This window comes from Oenanthe melanoleuca, chromosome 1A (assembly GCF_029582105.1).
Source record: "Oenanthe melanoleuca isolate GR-GAL-2019-014 chromosome 1A, OMel1.0, whole genome shotgun sequence".
Classification (NCBI taxonomy): Eukaryota; Metazoa; Chordata; class Aves; order Passeriformes; family Muscicapidae; genus Oenanthe; species Oenanthe melanoleuca.
Window position 1 is genome coordinate 4,574,583 of NC_079334.1, and position 14,440 is coordinate 4,589,022.

The following is a 14,440-nucleotide window of genomic DNA, read 5'->3' on the forward strand; positions in this document are numbered from 1 at the left end:
CCACAAATTGCTGTGCCACTGAGATCTTCTCTAGAAAGTAAAGCTGTCTTTTCTCCTGTCAGCCACAGCAGCAGTTGTGTGAAACCAGGGCCTGACAACAGTGCACTCTAAGAGAGCTATCTTGCTCCAGGCAGGATGGGATTAGCATATGTCTGATCCATTGAAGTGGTGAGGAACCCTTCTTGCCAAGTATATTCCTAAATCATCTGATTTCAAACAAGATTTTGTTATTCTGAGGTTCTGTTTGAGCCATGAGAGTGTTTGTTCATTGTTACCTTAGCCTCCTTCCTGTGGCTACAGAGGAGTAATGTATGATTTCTGAGAGTGTGCAATCCTACATGGACTCTGGCTGCCACTGCACCAAGTCCATCAGACACAGCTCCACTGTTTTCCAAGGGATGAGCATTCAGCTGAGAACAACATCCAGTTTGGAAATAATTACTACAGAACCAGTGCATTTAATTTCACTGAAACCAAGGATGTGTATTGCCTCCCATACTTAAACACTATTAAATTCTTTCATTCACTTCTGAAACATCTCTTGGATTTGTTCCACATAAAACCAGTTCTGCTATCAACTGGATACTAAATAATTTTATTATTGGTGTTGATATCAGAGCAAAAAGGGGGAAATTAGATATGATTTTATATAGTGCCCAAATTAGTCAGAAGCTTATTACTTATCTCATTTTCAAAAGTGCTGTAAGCCCTTAAGAGTCCAAATCTTCTAGCTGTAAATAGATCTTGCCTCCTAAGCTTCTGAGCACTTTTTCACACTTACTAGTACTTCAGAAGTACTGGTAGAAGTTTATTCTCTCCAATGGGAGCTTTTCTGTTCAATAGATTAACAACCAAATTTAGAAATTTTCCCACAGTTTCTAAGAAGGCTCCAAATCTGATGAGCCAGACACTACCACAACTTCAGAATTAAGAAAGATGAAGGATTTAAATTTAGAAAGTTTCTTCTTTTATATACATGCCTACAGTCACCAGTTAGACTTTAAAAAAAAATTCACAGAAGAAATCATTCTCTTACATAAATGCTATATAACCAATTTTGTTAAAACACATTAAAATGACGTTTTTGCATACTCATCATCAGGAAAGACATTAAAATGAGGCATAAAACTGTTCTTTTAGGTTGAACACCTATCAAAGTTTGCATTGTTCTATTCCTGATGCTACAATTTTCTCCACACCTAAAGATATTTTTAATTAATTTAATTCATTTTAATTAATTTAATTAATTTCTCTTCTCTGTCTACCCACATTGCAGGAAAACTTACTAAAGGACTTTTCCCTTACATCTCTCACTGTAACATTTTTATTGGCAGCCCCTGTGATACCCATTCTGATTTTAACCAGCAGAGCAGTAATTTTTATCCTCAGCCTAAGGGACGATCAGGTGCCATAGATTTGATCACATTTTCACTGTTTTTCTGAGGACTCCACTGGCTGCTCTGGGTAGAGCATGGAGTGTGTGTAAGAGTTTTCAGAGCTCAGTCCCACTGCTCTGTAAGGAGGATGTCACCTCTGGTGGGTGCATCTCTCTGCTTGGTTTTCTGTCACACACAGTGCAGAGCCTGAGTGAGCAAAATTCACAGTGACAGGATATCCTGCATCCACTGCCAACACAGAATTAAAACCAGCAGGCTTTGCAGAATCAGACTAACCTAAACTGGGAGGGAAGGCTGGATGTCTCTCCTCCAACTCCCTGCTCAAAGAAGGGCCATTTTCAGAGGCAGATAAGGTTGATCTGAGTCTTTTCCAGGCAGGTCTTAAATACTTCCAGACATGAAGGTTCCCAGGCTCTCCCCCCAGCCTGGAGCCATCAATCCCTGCCCCAGCAAGACTGTAAGGGTGCTGGTCTCCAGCCCAGCCACAGCTTTCCCCAGGTCAATTCTGACCCTGGCCAATGAGGCACAGGCTCAAGAAGCCTCCTTTAACCTCCTTAGGCATTGAGGTCATTCCTCAAGACACAGCAGGGCCCTAAGACTGCAAGGACTACTGAGCCACAGATGTGTGAGAAGCCACAGCCCCAGCACTGCTGTCCCAGGGCATTACTGAGGCCCCTAAAGACTCTGTGCTGGACAAGGACATCAGCTGAGCACACAAACACATTAACCTTGCCTTCCTCCTCCATGCCCAGTGGACACAGCCATACAGAATGAACTGTGCCTATGTGTGGAATTTCCTCAGGGTCAAAATTCAGTCACATCAAAATCAGATTCCACTGGAGCACTCAAAGGCATTTTTCAGCTAGATGTTTTTATGCTAAATATAAAGATTTTAACCCCATGCTGATTTGGCTGTGGTGCTATCCAGAATGCAATAGCAAACACTCCTGCTGAAGTGGGAATAGTTTCTACATGTTCTGTTGTGGGGGGGGAAAAAAAATAAAAATGGCTGAACCATTGAACCATTTTTAAGTTCTTTCAGTGTGAAAAAATCTGGAGGAAAACAAAAAAAGCAGACTTACTTAACCTTTGAACAAACCTGGGAAATTTCAGCTTCAGTTGTAACTTCAGTGATTTATAAGCAGTGGAAAAAGGGGTATAGGCTGGTTTTGGTTAGCAGTCTCAGTATTACCATTACAGCCCTATGGTTCCACTTACCAAATCTGTATTTCTCCCAGGTTTACTCTCATCTTGAACCTGTTTCTGAGGAAGAGTTTTGGGAAGGCTTATTCTTTGTTCTTTAGTAGCAATGACTGATAAAGCCCCACATAAGAAATAAAATACATTGCTAAAGATCAAAACTAATGCTACAATTAAATAAATAAAAACTTAACAATTCTTACATTTTCCCTCTGTCCTGGGTGACACAGTTGATTTGCATTGGTAACAAAATTGTTAAAAAAAGACGGCTCAGGAGCTAATATAGTCACAGTAACTATAAAACAAACAGTAAAAAAAAGTAAGTAGGGCAAGGAAAGAAAGTATAGAATGAAAGATCTCTGGGGAAAAAAATGTTATTAAGCAAATTAGGGGGATTCACTTGCTTTCCCTTGGCCAGTAAGCAGTCAGACTCCCTGGCTGTGGGATGAAAAAGGGGAATGGAGCTATTGCATGTACTGTTTCTTGGATGAGAAAATTGGTGTAACCAACTGTAATAATTAAAAGTCCCATGCAGAGTCCAAGGTGTGAATCCCAAAGCCCTGGCCAAACTCCAACTAGGTCAGTTTAGTTTGAATCCCAGCATCACCCCTGCAGTTTGAGCTGTAATAAGTGTTCTTTACTTGCTATCCTCAAGTGTCATATGCCTCCAGTACTCACAGCTTTCACAGTCATACAATCAGGTTGAGGAAGTTTGTAATTTCTTTGAATTCTGTTTGGTTCACAGTTGCAATAGTAATGTAAATTGCTTGCAATCAGGTAAAAGGAAGATTACAAATTCAGCTGTTCTCTTCTTCCTAGATGATCCTACATGACTTTTATGACCCATAACGAGCCTGGTCACTGCTACAAACAGATTCCATCTGCTGTGAGAAATACCTCTTGTGTTTCAGGTATGTCCTGTTCATTTGCACTGCTGACTTGTATATGCCTGCTACAGACAGGTTTGTTAACAGAAATGGTTACCACAGACAATCTGACTCAGGGCTTATATAAAGTACTATCCCCAGTCTAGCATTTCAAAACAGGAATATCAGGGTTGTGAGCTAAATCCCAGTACTTGTTTCAAGAAGGCAGGATGGTGAAAAGGCTCTCACTGAGACAATTCAGCTGGCACCCATAAATATTTTTATTTAGCACAAGTAAATCAGACTTCTGATACTTAGCTTTTATGTGTAGGTTTCTCATGAAGATTTTATATAAGGATTAGAGTAAGGGAAGGATGAGGGGAGAAGATGGAGGAGAAATGTTATAACAGTGAGGTATTTTTATTACTCTCTTTTTTCTCCCTCCCTGCTCCTTTGGAAGCATAAAGACCAAATCAATGATATTAAATTATCAAGCTAGAGAAGCCACTTTCCCATTTCTAGCCATATGAGCTCCCCATGTCTGCACAGGGCTGTTGTGTCACTGTCTGTCCTGGGAGAGATATGACTGCTTTGCTCTTGCTACAGCATCAGGGTGTTGCACTTCCTTGCATACTCCTCATCACCTCTTTGCTGCTGGAAATACATGGTACAGCTGGGAAACAGCTGCACTTCTAATTGACAGCTGTGGGGAGGGGAACTATGGTTATCTCTTGCATCTTGACTGTCAGGCTTCATGACTTGAGAAACAATAAGCAGCCCCTTCCCCTGAAACATTTCAAGGCAATTTCAAGGCAGACCTGCAGGCAGGAACACACAGGTTGGATGCTCTAGAAATTACATTCCATTGCACCACTGTCAAACACCAGAATCAGTTCATGGTCTGAGAGGAATATTCAGAGCTCTCAGAAAAGTGTTTGCAGGATGGCTGAGTGGCTAAATAGGGGCTCAAGGACCAGAAGAGTGACTCTTCTCAAGGCCAGTAATGTTAGTCCTGTAAGAAATTAAAACTGAGCCTTCTCACTGATCACTTCAGAGCTACAGAGCTCACATGTGGTCACCACACAAAACTCATCTCTTTAAGCCTTCACTCCTTTTGCAATTAAAAAAAAAAAAAAAGTAGCAAATTAATAAGAGCAATAACAGAGTAACAGAAAATAGCAGTAGCAGCTCTGGATTTGGTGAGTGGTTTGAGAAAGAAGAAGAGGATGTTCTTGTTGTCAGGTACAGTGGTCATGCAAAAAGGTCTAGCTAATCATACAGAAGCAAACTATGGCTGTGAGGTGAGTACAAAAGTACTGTGGAGGCTAATCTTAGCTCTTTTTTGTGTCCCTGTGTCACTCCAGGAGAAACCCATATTTCTGTTTCCCATGTATAACTTACCAAATGCCTTCTTCATGGTATTCAAGGTCAGTGAGCAGGATTGTGACCTGTAACTGAGGCCAAAGCTACCTGGATTAGTTGTGAAAAACCACAATTTATGCATCCATTTCACAGTGCTTCTTATGAGGATTGGTTGGTTATTGTACACATACCATTCTTAAATTGCTGTAAGTGATTAATGGCCTGATTAATTGCTTCTCATGGCCTTACATGAGACTTCAAAGCTTCAGAGATGTCAGAATAAAATAAATCCTACAAAGTACAACATAGAGAATTAGAAAAAGAGTTCACTAGCTAATGTCAGTAGAATGGAGTCCAGACCCCAAGTTTGCAAGAACCTGTCCTCCCTCTGTCTTTCCTAAACTCCCTGCTCAGCCAAAAAAAAAAAAAAAAAAAAAAAAAAAAGAAGGAAAATCAACTGCTGACTTAGCAGGGTCCAAAATGCCTTTTCAGCTTATTTCATTTCAGCGTTCCCTTAGGACACCCATGGTGTAAATGGGTTCATCAGAATTCAATGGGGGAAAAAAAATGGCTGAGAAAGGTTTGGTAATATATTATGGGATCTTTTCAAGGTTCAGAGACTTCTGACATGCAGGGGGCCTGAGTGCACAAGAATTGCTTCTGATTTGGTTATAATTTCAAGTTTTAAGGTGATTTGGAGGCAATGCTTCCTGGGGGTCTGCTGAAACTGATGGAAGGCAAAAGTCTCTCCTGTCAGAAAGGCAAGGAACTTGGAACTTAATCCTGGCAAATCATCCCTTGCCAGCCAAGCTGCACTTTTCTCAGACAGTCTCCCCCAACAAAGACAAATATAGGAACAATATTCTGATTTTGTCTACATTCACATAACACATTGCAAAGCAGTGGCATCAAGCCATTTTCTCACACTAGTTTTACCCAAGGAGGAATTAATGGTAAGTAGCCAAGCTCATCACCCATCCCAGAATATATTACTTATTTTATAAAAGGTCTTCACACACACCTGTAAAATATATTTGACAGCATGGTACAGTAAATATATTGGAAGTCAATTAAATTTAACATTCTTTAGCATGGACTGAACCAGGCAACATCTTTTCAGCATCACTCGAAGTGGTTCGGGTGAGATGTACATTAAGCAGACAGAGAATATAATAATACTGGCAAGAGCCTCCTGTCCCAGAGGGACCAACATGCCAAAGTCAGGGCCTTCTTTTCAGATTTAGTCTTTAAACTTGATCCCCTTGTGCTGTGTAATTCCCACATCCTAACTAAATATATCTGAAGCACCCCTGCCCTCCTGGTGCAAAGATGATTGTCCAGGTGTCAGACTGGGCTGGCTGCCAGTCTGAGGGCCTGGCTCTCCATGGCAGATTTCATCTACCAGACTAAGATCTCTGTTTTCCAAGAGGACAGGTTCCTCCAGAGGGTGGTTTGGAATAGCTAAGGCAGCTAGTGGTGTTCATGGTGCAAGGCTGGCTGTGCTGGGTGGTGTGGGTGGCTGTGTCGTAGCTTTTTTCTTACAGTTCCTACATGTGTCTGGATGCCACCTCAGAATGGCACTTGGGCCATCTCTCTGGCACACCCCTTCTTCCTCTTCCCATCCATGCCTCCTGTTTCACCAGCTGCAGAGCACAAGGTACAGCTCAGGAAGTGGAGCTCCTTTTTGAGCTTGGCACCCCGGGCTGGTTGCTGTGCTGTCTCTGCAGGTTAAACACAAGTCCCACAGCCTGGCACTGCACACAAGGTCACTTGTGGCAGCTTTGAACAGGACACCTGCGCTTCACTGAGGTGTGAAGAGCACCAAGTGGACACTGAAGGCATAGAAGGTCCTCCTCTGCAGGGTTTAATTACCTTTGTTTTAACCCCAGACCTCTCTTGCCTCTGCAATGTTTGGTAAACATGACCTTTTAGAGAAGGAAAAAACAGATGGCATCCTGCATTAGTGTAACTGCCCACTCAGCACCCCAGGAAAGAGAAACTTGGCTTCTCAGCAGCAGTCTTTCTGCCACTTTGAGTCAGATCTCTTGGCTCTCCATCCCTGAGGCAGGTTTGAACATCACCAAATTCGCTGATAAAAGCCTGCCGGTGCAATCATGCAGAAGATAGAATTTCACTGCTAAAATGAGATGAATTCAGGACTGGGAAGCAGCAGTGTCTCTGCAAGGCAAGGAGGGCTTGCATGTCCCTCAGCCTGTTTCTCTCCCAATCCAGCAGTGAGCTGGGTGAGGGACATGGCTCTTGGCATTTATAAACCTAGGCAAGGGCTTCTGCAATCTTCTTTTTTTACCTGCTGTGGCAGACTCCAGGTTGGACTGCACCTCTGGGCTATTTCCTAAGGGATCAGGGTCATTGATTTGTGAAGGCAGTGAGTGAGCCACTTCACAGGTAGAACTTAGTCTAACTCAGATAAATTTTATTTCTACTCTGAAGTATCTCAGCTATTTAATCTCTTGTGATTACTGCAACCCAGAAGAAGGTCATTGCTTGTGTCAATCCAAACAGAAAGAAGCCTTGTTCTCCTCAACATAAAGAGTAACACAGCCATACATCACCATCCCTCTCAATACAGACAATCCAAACAGCATTCACCAGCTTTATCCATATTTTAACTTTGCCACTGTGCTCAGATCTAGAGGCTTGCACTGCCCTTTGGCTGAAGACCAAGACAGAAACAGCAGGGTTAGCATTCCTTCCTCCTTTCCCCAGTGCAGTGACCACCCCCACAGCCTTATGCAGTAGGCACAAAGCTCTACTTTTCCAGTTTTTAACCTATTTTGTCTCTGCTGCTTCACTTACACTCTGATCCACTTCATGTCACATTTCTTCCCTGAGGTCCCATTTCTTTTTCTATCTTTTTTTCATTCCCATTTGGAAAACAGGATGACTTAGCAACTTACACATTTGATCACACAAGCTCAGTTTTCCCTATGGCACCTCAACTTTTCTTACCTATGAGGAATGGAAATTATTCCTACCCCTATTCTTTGTACTCAGACAGAGAACTTTTGGGGCAAGATCATAAAAAACCCATGAAGTTTGCCTAGACTCAACCAATCCTACTGTGTTGCAGTATCCTGGCTGGTGTTATAAATGGCTTTATTCCCATGGATTGCACCTTCCTCAGTGGAGGATCTAGGCCAATATGCTCTATTTTAGGACATTCTGTAGCATCCTTACCAGATCCAGTTGTGCTGTAACAGCACAGAGATATTTTTCACAACACCATTCTGCACCATTCTGGTTTGTGCATCTCAACCTACCACTCTCATATCATTCTGGGAAATTACAGGAATTGGTTATATTTTGCCAATCACCTCTGGAGGCATGTGGAAAAAAGCAAGCACTAGCAGTGTATAGATATGGTAGCCTATCCCTATATTCCCTTTTTCTTCAAAAGAGGGAATGAGAGATATTGCTGTTAACCCAGATACACAGACAAAAATAACAGCATCATAACCTGCTTACAGGAAAGCAATGTGGGACACAACAAAGGTAACACACAGTTCTAATCACCAGGCAATTAGTTTCCAGTGGGATGATGATACAATCTCTGTGTCTAAAGAATCGAGGTGCCAAGCAGAAATGGTTAAAAGTTAGTGGAACACACCTCCAAGTGATGTGGCCACAACTGGATTTCACAGTCTCACAAGAAAAATCTCACTGACACTTTACTTCAGGATGATGTTTTCTCACAGAAGATGGAGTAGTCTCTAACTATTCTGCAGTTTTTCAACAGGTGAGATGACAGTCCAAAATACCTCCCAACTTCTATGCAGAACTCAGAATGGCCTGAGCAGCTGTACAGTGTACTCATCTTCAGCATTTCAGACTCTTCAGCTTTTCCTGAAGCATATTAAAATCTGCCAGGGCCACTTGCAGGAGAAGGAATTCTAGTGCAGAGACATGCTTTTCCAAAGGCAGAGTTTAATGTATCTGAGCACAGAGCCTGTCCCATAGGGCTGAACAGAACCTTCATGCAAGTGAGTTAGTGTTGCAGAGCACCAAAAAGACAAAGGCCTTTGGATTGACATCACACTACAAGAAAATGTGTAATAAAGGCCACAGTCTCGTTGTGTCACTGCCAAAGAATGCTGGCATGAACAGTATTATTCCAGCCAAGAGACCTGCTCATTTATCTCCTGCTCATATGTTCTTGTTCCCTACAGTTCCTTCTTTCATTTACACTATTTTTCATCTTTCTGCTTTCCCTATTATTCTTTTTCTCTGTATAGTATGTTTGCCACCCATTCCTCTTACAGTAGCACTGTAACATTTGTTGGGATGAGTGTCTCTCCCTTTTTTTCTCCTTGACTCTTTTTTTCCATCTCTTTGCTCTATCTGTCTCTGCCTTGTAAGCCATTAACAAGCATGTGGACAGAGGGTCCACAGAAATCACCTGTCCAGTTCAGCAGAACACACCTTGGTGTACAAAAGGTCTGGAATGGCTCCATTTTGGGGTGGGTGCATCTTGACTGATGCAGATCAGGTCAGACAATACTAGCAGAAGATTAGGATGAATGGTGTGAGCTCCACCACAGTCCACCTGCCATTGTTTTACAAAGCATCTGTGCCCATTTTCTAGTGCTAAGATACAGGGCAATTTCCAAGGCTGGCACAGCTTCTTCTCATGCATGTCTGTAGCATTATCACACAGAAAACTCAGGATAGAGCATGTGTTTATGTTGCATTCTCCTGGCCTGGTACCAAAAAGTTGCCATGGTATGGGCAAGAAATTCTTTGCAGTATAGGAGAGAGAACATGAGGATGATCTGCAATCCAGGGTGAACTGCCTGGTATAAATGCCACTAACTGATCTCAACAGCTGTTGAAAGTGGCTTCCACAGCTGTAAAGTTGGCTATGATTGATCCTCTTTCACACATATTACCATGGCCCCAGAAACAGCAAGTACTGGCACATGTGGGAGAAAAGCATTTGAATCCAGCTCTAAATTCCTCTAAGGCAGGACCCACAGAAGCAACAGGGGAAAATAAAGAGCTGGAAGAACATGTGCCAGGCAATGGCTGCATACAGCTTCAGGCTGTCAGAAAATGTGTCTGATGGGCATCTTTGCAGTTTCAAAACAGGATACTTCAAGCATGTTTTCTTCAGCCTCTCTCTCCTAGCATCTTCCACCTTCCTGAAGAAAGATGTTGATAGAGGCAAGCAAAGCAACCAATGTGACAGGGAGACTCCACATTCCATCAGAAATATTTTTTTTTCCTGTTGAAGAGCCAATCTATTCCTCACTTTACTTCCACACCCTCATATTCTCCACACTTGCCTGAAAGTAGCTGCACCAGCTGTTGGAGAGGAGCAGGGAAATGCCTGTGTGGGAGAGAGTGCCAAAATGTCCTGGTGGAGCTCCTTTACAGGACCGAGACAATGCATCTGAAACTGACCTCCTGTTTCTTTGGATGCTTCCAAAAAGCCATTCCTCCCAGACCCTAGTACCAGATTTCCCAACTATACCTCCCTGCAAGAGATTCCCAAGGTTGTTGGTAATTATGATGTTAAGGATGTTTTCTAAAATATTTTTCACTTGTAATCCCAAGTGTTTCCATATTTATCCTAAATCTACATTCACTAAACATCATTGTGATTCTGGATTTAGGCTCCTGCAAAGCAATTGAAGCTGCAAAAACTCACTGTACAAAATTCCCACAAAAACTGAGGAATCTGCTCACTCCCAAGCTTAGGAAGAGTTCAACTCTGGGTCTAGACATTACTCTTGGCCCACATATTTGTGTCAGACTGAAATCAAAACTCTGAAAACTGTGAGCTGGGGGAATATTTATGTGAACTTTGCTGACCCATCTCTGCCTGTTTGCAGCTTCCCTGCAACCTCCAATGGTACTGTCTGGAACAGGATTATTAAGTCTACAGGGATGGAAGAATAAGAGATGAGCTGTTAAGAAGCAATAAAAAAAAATCTTCACTTCATGCCCATGACCTCAATAAGGAAAAGAAATGAGAAGCACAAACAGGATGTGCTAGCAAAGCAGAAATGTTGCATAAACTTATGCAACAAAACTTCAAAAGCAGTGCTCTGGGGGACTTTCTGGGGAGTGAAAGAAATCAGATTCATGGGCTTTGTGTATGGTCATTTGTCCTTAGAGTACACAAGACCATGGATGCAGAGGCTTGCTTTGCACTGGCGTGTCCACATCTGGTTAAGATTAAGATGGAGTTTTCTTCATTAAGAATCAGAGAAGAATTCAGCCTCCATGGTCCACTAATTGTAGGAACAGGCACTTGACACTACCAGCTGGGGGCCAATTAGGCAGAGTTGTTAGGTTTCTCTAAGTGGAAAGTTATAGATCTGATTTGATACAGGCTAGAATCATCATCATGCTTCACACCTGAGCCAAAGCCACAGAGCAGCTCTGAGCTGAGACAAAGCACTGACCTCCAGATTATATATACAACATCCTGCCAGCAATCCTAAATCAGAAATTATAATTTCTCATTTTATGAACTAGATTTGCATTTGTCACGTCAGGCATGGTCAGTCTTTCACAAGTTCAGATAAAATGTTAAGTAGCTCAGTTGTTTAACTGTAATGCTTAAAGAGTGATGGATACTGGTGGAAAATCATCACTGTCCACCTGTTTACCAAGGTACTTCAGTAATGTCCAGAGTGAGCATCCACTTAAGTGGTTCAGCTCTCAACTGCTTCAAGGGCTTCAGCCTTAAGGGACATTACAATCACAGCCCAAACAAGGTTTGGGGATTTCTCAGGAGAATCTAACTGTTAGAGAACCTAAAGTGACCCAAAGGCAAAGTGAGAGCATTGTAGTGGAAGGAGAAGTGTTCCTGTGTTACAGCAGTGAGGAGTCAAAGAGGGACATGATGCTGTGACTGTGCAGTGGATAAAATTCATGGCTCCTTTGTGCCAACATCTTCCAACATGAAGATGGACAGAGGACAAAGAAAAATGCATCTTCACAGGACAAAGAAAAAATGCATGTTCAATGGAAACAAAGAGTTCAGGTAAAGTCATGAAGACTCAGAGACAGAGATGTCCAGAAGTAAATGAAATCAGAATTTGAGCTTTAAGCATGTGCTGCTGAGGGTGCAGCACACTCATGCAGCTTGAAGAGCTATCAAGAAAGATGTTTGAAGGTTTGAACAAACTGTCCAAAATCTGTCCATCCACTTATCAGCCTCTCACATATAAAAATGGAACAACCAGCACCAAGGGCTTCCTCCAGCAAGAACACACATTTCCATTTCAGTACTTTGGTAAGTCACAAGTAGGTCAAGCAGGAATTTCTCCAGAAATGCAAGGAAGGCTGCTTGGAGAAGTAGCCAATGGTCCACATGTCTCCTTACCACTAACTGCTGCCAGGAAGTAGCCAATCTGTTATGGTGACTAATCTAGCAGGCACTTTAGAAAGGAGTCCACAGTGGTTCAAAGTTTAAACCATACTGAGTTATTATTTCATTGGTCCACAATCATGAAGTATACACTTTGCAAATTTGTGGCACTAATCATATTTTAACCCTGATCTAAGCATCAGTCTCCTTATTGCAAAGTGTGGAAAATATGAACAGAGCTTGTCCAACTTCTCCAAAGATATTTCAGATGCAAGCCCTTCCAGAAGACTGCTCTCTCTTCCTGAGAGAACTCTGTCTCCTTTGCCTTAAAAGCAGGTCAGGTCTCATCTGCACTTCTTCCACAATGCTTCAGCACTCCAGTGCTCTTCCCAAGTCCATTACCAGAGCAGACCTGCCCCTGAGGCTTAAAGTTTTCTGTAGAACTTTTCCCATCACAGGAGGAGAGGTGATTTTCTGCTGATTTCCTATTCAGCACCACAGAGGCAGACTCCAAAAAGCCTATGAAAGGCAACTGAATGAATATACTGTTCCCTCCAATTGTGACTCCATCATTTCCTCTCATTACTCTAATAGAAACAAATCTTTCTCATCTCAGCCCTATTACCTCACACAATGGAAAATGGTATGTAATCCTTTTAGAACTGGGCTGCTGCTGGACACATTTTAAGGTCATTGTTCTGGGATGCCAGTCTCCACTCTATATGACTGGGAGAAGTGGGAAATGCAATTACTAGGCTATTCAAATCCCTAGAATGAAACCCTGCCATTAATAGGCAAAAGCCAGTGAGAAAGAGCCATTGCTTTATGAAATTACAGGGTTTGGCTAAATTAGAGTCTAATCAGTAACTCAGTAAAGGAGCAGGGTTAGCTCCTACTGCCATCCCTGGAGTTTCTTCATATCTCTCAACCTGATATTTGGCACCCCCAATGGAAACTCAACCTGCAAGATGGCTTATGGTCATAAAGCCAGTGGTGTACAAATCCAGCAGAGACAATGGTGAAGGATTTATACTGTCTTTAGTATGGGAAAGCCCTTAGAGTTCAGAAACAGAAATCTGCCTGCTGCTGCCATCACCTCATCCTGTATTTTGGCTCTGAGATTTTGACAGAATCTGGGATCAAATCTGTCTCTTAATATTCATGGCCTACAGCACCAGCTTTGCTAATTGCTGGTGCAACCCAGCTAAGCAGCCAGGTGGGAAATTTGCTTTGCTAAACTCATGGAGCTGCAACTTCCCCACAAGGAATTCACACGCTGGAGGAGAGAAGGGGGCTGGCTCTGCTTGTGGCAGTCAGTGAAGCAAAGCAGAACAAGATGAGTGGGAATAATCTCAACCACCTCATTGAGTTGGCTTCTGTTGAATGGTTAGACACTGACATGTTCCTAATCATTCCCATCCATGTGAAGCCAAGGCATTTTTAGCGGGCAGCAAAGAAAGAGCGAAAAATATTGCAGAGAAATGTTAGGGAAGACCACACAAAAACAATAATGACCATCACAAACTACAAGCAGAGACAATCTTTTGTCCCAGATTGTTCCTGGCAGTCAACCTCCAACTGTTATTCCCTGCACTTGCTTCTCCTCCTGCCCCTCTCTTGAGCTGCATGGCTGCTCCTGCTGGTCTCTGACTGCTGTCAGACAGTCACTCATCTCACTGTTTTGATGTCACTTCTCTTTCTCCTTCTCTGCTGTGTTTTTCCTGTCTCCCAAAGGATTCCTGTCCCACAAGATGAGTCTGAGCTCCTGCTGAAAACAGAACCATTCTAGCTGGTCCCAGACAGAAGGGATGTGGGCTGAGGTACAGTTCCTGCTAGAGGAGGAGAAAGCAACTGATCACCACTGGAGTCTCCAAGTCCCTTGAAGAGCTGAGAGTCACTTCCCTGTTTATGCTCTTTATTAGTCCCTATTCTCTTTAATCGGCTTAGACTGATGAGCCGAGGCAGCGGTGGGGATCAGCCGGGCTGTTTAATTAAAGGATTGCAGCTCAGCCTTGCAGTTTGGGGGTTTGTGTAAATGAGCTGCAAGTACATTATTTAATCTGCTGTGCAGAGAGGAGTTGGGGCATTAATGAAGCAAACTCTAATTAAAACTAGATGGCTGATGGTTATTAGTGGCATCAGTTCTGACAGGATTGATCTCATTTAGAGAAACCATCGGGAAGGGGAAAAGAGAATAAACCCGAGCTGGTTTATCAGAATTCACAGCAGCACCACTTGTGACTGGCTGTCCATTCAGTGGGACTCAGAAGAGCTGC

General features: G+C 42.7%; 1 protein-coding gene across 1 annotated transcript in view; it reads right to left on the minus strand.

Annotated features, from left to right (window-relative positions):
- IQSEC3 (IQ motif and Sec7 domain ArfGEF 3) overlaps positions 1-14,440 on the minus strand; it is a 92,270-nt gene that overhangs the window by 33,763 nt on the left and 44,067 nt on the right. The window lies entirely within an intron of this gene.